Source organism: Rutidosis leptorrhynchoides, chromosome 2 (assembly GCF_046630445.1).
Source record: "Rutidosis leptorrhynchoides isolate AG116_Rl617_1_P2 chromosome 2, CSIRO_AGI_Rlap_v1, whole genome shotgun sequence".
NCBI lineage: Eukaryota > Viridiplantae > Streptophyta > Magnoliopsida > Asterales > Asteraceae > Rutidosis > Rutidosis leptorrhynchoides.
In genome coordinates this window covers 552051761-552057106 of record NC_092334.1, presented here as the reverse complement: position 1 = coordinate 552057106, position 5346 = coordinate 552051761, and the positions used below count along the sequence as shown (strand labels likewise).

At 32.4% G+C, this 5346-nt stretch overlaps 1 long non-coding RNA gene across 1 annotated transcript; it reads right to left on the bottom strand.

Moving 5' to 3' along the window:
* On the bottom strand, positions 1-4877 carry LOC139893073 (uncharacterized). The gene is made up of 9 exons (XR_011774325.1): positions 4756-4877; positions 4305-4400; positions 3969-4030; positions 3670-3743; positions 2214-2279; positions 1762-2047; positions 1414-1509; positions 1028-1293; positions 1-811 (listed from the first exon to the last, which is right to left on the bottom strand). It is a non-coding gene; the product is annotated as an uncharacterized lncRNA (long non-coding RNA).
* Between the last annotated feature and the right edge of the window lie 469 nt (positions 4878-5346).

Sequence of the window (5346 nt, the reverse complement as noted above, 5' to 3'; positions counted from 1 at the left end):
GAATTCACATACCTGAGAAATGTGTATACCCATGAAGTTCTAGTTAACTTAACGATCGATAGGTACTTCAAATTTACAAAATGGAAGCGAGTTGTGACGGGATCCACGTGAGCTAACTAGACAAGGCTAAAGCTGACGGCAACCGACAGCAATAAAAATAACAAAAGCCGACGGCAATTCACGAAAGTATGTCTTGAAGATCAACAGGTACTATCCGTGTTATTGTTATCCGTGATTAGTGTTAAATCATATACTTCTATAGCCTTCGAAGATAAGAAAAATTCACGAAACAATAACAAAGAAAGACGTACCCCATACTTGTTTGGTGGTAGATCAATCCGACGGTTAAACTTGTAAAAGCCGACGACATAGTATTTTCTATCACATGCCCCCACATGGGTCTTGTACTGATAAAGGCTAAAAAAATATATGATTTAACTTGGAAAATTTTGATAAGTTGTTAATAAACATGGATTGATTTGGAATATGTTTATATTAGGACTCGAGTTCACATACCTGAGAAATGTGTATACCATGAAGTTCTAGTAAACTTAACAATCGATAAGTATTTCAAATTTCCAAAATGGATAAGAGGTGTGACGGGAACTATGTAGGCTAACACTTTGCGTACACATGTCTAATCCAAAGAAAACATGACACCTTGTGAATTCAAGTATGAAACCGTGTAAATTCAAGAGACAAAAATGCAAATGGACACACCACCGTTGACCGTTCGTTTACCTAGTGTTGACCATTTCAATTCGCAGACCTCCTGATGATGTCTCTTTGTCCCACAGATAAATATGTTATCCTACACAAACAACATTGTTGATTATTAAGCTGTATATGCTTTCTGTTGTCATGATGTTGATGCTATAATCGAGACTCGGGATTCAACTTCAAATCGAGGACATTCATGTAGAGTATTCAACTGATAAAATAAACCAATTTTAAGGTAGAAGTGGATATTGGGTCAAAACAGATACGTAGATGAGTTTGGTTGAGTCGACTAAATTTAAGCACGAACCTGATGTTGACCATTTGAATCCGCAGACCCCCTCATGATGGAAACTGGATATCCCAAATATATGCGCGATCCATTTCGGACAACGTTGTTAAATGTTGAATAACCTGAGTCTCTTATTGAATTGGACAAATATCTAAGCGACTAAACTCACTAAAAACAGGTCAAATGAATTGAACAGAACGAATCACACTCGGATGACGCCACATCAATTTCAGATGCTAAAGTTTGCAGAATCAGGTAATTTCAAAGTCGCATCTCCCTGTACCCTGATATTGCCAAAAAAAGCCAGTAGAATTATAGCAATCCAATCAAGTTTTAAGAGCGGAAAATTATAAAGATATGTAAATGTATATGAATACAAACTGTAGCTGTCAAATGAAACATACCTCATGTGATCAACGATTCAGCATCAAGCATTTTTCCAATCTTCAAAAATCTTAAAGTTTATATGGCTATTCACTTAAGAATTCAGGAGTTAGGTACTGCGACAACCGTCGTAAAAACGAATGTTCAAACGTGTTAATTATGATTGAGTCGATTTAATTTATATTTATACACAAATTATTAGAGATGTTTATATATATATATATATATATATATATATATATATATATATATATATATATATATATATATGATATGCCACAAGAAAAACTATATAAAGCAAGGAAACTCTGACTTAAAGGAGACAATTATGATCCATTCACTATTATAGTTTCTGTTAACTCACATACCTGATCATATGTACGTCCCTAGATAATTGTAAAGCCGCATCTCCTAGTACTCCTCATAGTGCTATATAAAAAGCCAGCAGAATTGAAGCATTCCTATAAAGTTTACAGAGTGGAAAGTTATAAAGATAAGTAAACAAAGTGCAACTTTCAAATGAAACATACCTTCCCGGTTGAAGAACATGTGATCAACAATTTAGCATCAAACGTATTTCTGATATGCAAAAATGACCATAAAGTTGTACTAGCTTTTGCCTTAAGAATTCAGGAGTTAGCTACTGTGACAGCCCTTGTATAACAAAGGTTCGAAGAGAAATTGTGATTTATGACAGCAATTCAAATTATGGCAGTGTCTTAAACTATCTAAAAACTTTACTTTTTAACATATAATTGTGAAGAAATTAGGTGTTGAAAGTTAAGAGAAATTCACGAAAAAATAACAAAGAAAGACATACCCCATACTTGTTTAGTGGTAGATCAATCCGACAGCTGAACTTGCAAAGGCCGACAACCATCGAATGCTATCATGACAAGAACTAACACATTAAAAAATCAGGTCTATTTTGAAGTTGTTAAAAAGAAAACAATGATTATGTCAAGATGTATCAAGTTAATTAAAAAACACTATTTCAATTGAAGAAGTAAAAGTGAATGCTTCAAAAGTGAAAGGAATTCTCACAAAAATCACTTGTTTTAAGAAACATGACAAAATTTAGTTATAAAATAAAATAGCCAATGTTCACGAAATTCAAACACGAACATATGTCCCTTGGTCTCTTTGTCCCACTAATATGTGATCGTATTCTAACAACATTGTCGATTATTAAGTTATCTGTGCTTCCTGTTGTGCGAACTCAAAGTATATAAAATAGCCAGTGTTCACTAAATTCAAACACGAACATATGTTGGTATTACAAACTTTTACCACCACTTGCAACTAGTTTACCAAATATACGCGATCCAATTCGCACAACGTTGTCAATTGTTGAACAAGCAGTCTCTCTTATTATATTGGACAAAAATCTAAACAATCAACTCACTGAAAACTTCATTTCACAGTTAAATGAGTATCTATAATAACTTAAGTTTCTTAATTTGGAAACCATCAAATACAGATAACAACTAACTCGGAATAAGAACTAAAAATTCATAAACAACTCAAACTCGGAAAGGTGCTAATATATCGGAATAAATCAGAACCACAAGAAAGCAAACGGATAGATATGAACACACAACAGAAAATCTTAAATTCACGTCCTTTTGATTCTGATAACAATAAGTTTACAACAAAAACCAAGAAACCATAAACAACAAAAAATCTCACGAAACCTAACAGCTATAGCCACAAAAAGTAACAAACGGATAGCTATAAGCAAACTTTCAAAAACCCTAAGAGAAAGCAATAGCTGATAGCTGTAATTACACATAAATCCATACAATAAATCACATATTCATAAAGAATCAATTAAACCTATATAAACACTATTATCAAAGTAACAATCAATCAATTCTAATAACAAGAAATCAGAAAAAAGACAATCTGTCAAATTCATATAGGAACTCAAGAAATCAGAATATGTTCACACAAAAAATTGTGTAACCATACAAGAAATCACAAATAAACGCCACAAACACAGTATAAATTTCACGCCCATTATATTCTAGAACGACAAATTCGCAACAAGAACCAAGAAACCATAAACAACAAAAAATCAATATACACATTGGACATTCACATCAATTTCAGATGCCAAAGTTTGCAGAATTGGGTAATTTCAAAGTCACATCTCCCTGTACCCTGATATTGCTAAAAAAACCAGTAGAATTATCGCATTTCGATCAAGTTTTAAGAGTGGAATATTATAAAGATATGTATATGTATACAAACTGTAGCTGTCAAATGAAACATACCTCATGTGACCAATGATTTAGCATCAAGAATTTCTCCGATCTTCAATAATCTTGAAGTTTATATGGCTATTGACCTAAGAATTCAGGAGTTAGGTACTGTGAAAACCCTCGTAAAACAAAGGTTCAAACGTGTTAATTATGATTGAGCCGATTTAAAATATATTTATATACAAATAATTAGAGAAGTCCAAGTATATATTTGTTAAGTCTCAAGAAATATTATATAAAGCAAGTAAACAATGAATTACGGGAGACTATTATGACCCATTTACTATTATAGGTTCTGTTAACTCACATACCTGAATCATATGCGCGTCCCTAGATAATTGTAAAGTCACATCTCCCAGTACTCCCGATATTGCTAAAAAAGGCAGCAAAATTAAAGCCTATAGAGTTTAGAGAGTGGAAATTTATAAAGATATGCAAACAATTCAAATAATCTAGCATCAAACATTTTTCTGATCTGCAAAAATGACCATAAAGTTGTAGATTATGATTTATGACAGCAATTCAAATTGTGGCAGTGTCTTAAACTATTTATAAACTTTACTTTTTAACATATAATTGTAAAGAAAGTACGTGTTGAAAATAAGAGAAATTCACGAAACAATAACAAAGAAAGATATACCCCATACTTGTTTAGTGGTATATCAATCCGACAGATGAACTTGCAAAAGCCGACGACAAGGTATCTTCCATCACATTCCCACATGGGTCTCGTACTCGAGTTGCTATCATCATCAGTTGATATTAATTGTTCTAAAGTGATGCATTTAATTGTATAACAAAATTAAAGCAGAAAGAGCCATCGAAGACTATCATGACAAAAATTAACACATTAAAAAATCAGGTCTATTTTGTGCTTCTAAAAAGAAAACAATGATTATGTCAAGATGTATTAAGTTAATTCAAAAAATACTATTTCAATTGAAATGAGCAAAAGAGAATGCTTCAAAAGTGAAAGCAATTCACAAAATCACTTGTTTTAAGCAACTTGACAAAATTTAGTTTTTCAATCAACTATATAAAAGAAAAAGAGTCATAGATGAAACTAAATTCAGATAATCAATACAAGTAACACATTACCAATGTGAATTCAAGGCAGCAGAATGCAAATGGACATCGCTGACTGTTCATTTGACCGATGTTGACCATTTCAATTCGTCGGCCTCCTGATAATGTCCCTTTGTCCCAATAATATGTGATCTTATTCTAACAGCATTGTCGATTATTACGGTGTCCGTGCTTCCTGTTATGTGAACTCAAAGTATATAAAATAGCCAATGTTCACTAAATACAAACACGAACGTATGTTGCATGAGAGCTGAAAAGAACACACAAAGTCAGTGAAAATCATATAAGAACTCAATAAATCGGAATAAATTCACAATCACAAAATTTGTGTATCCATTCAATAAATCATCCATAAACACACAAACACGGAATTCAGATTTCGTGTCCATTTAATTCTGATAACACAAGGTCACAGCAAGATCCAAAAAACCATTAGCAACACAAAACCTATATACAACCTTGGTATTCACAAAATCAAACAGTTATAACCACAAAGAAGTAACAAATGGAAAGATATAAACACACAACAGAAAGTCTAAAAATCAAGTCCTTATGATTCTGATAACAAGCAGTTCACAACAAAAAACCAAGAAATAACCATAA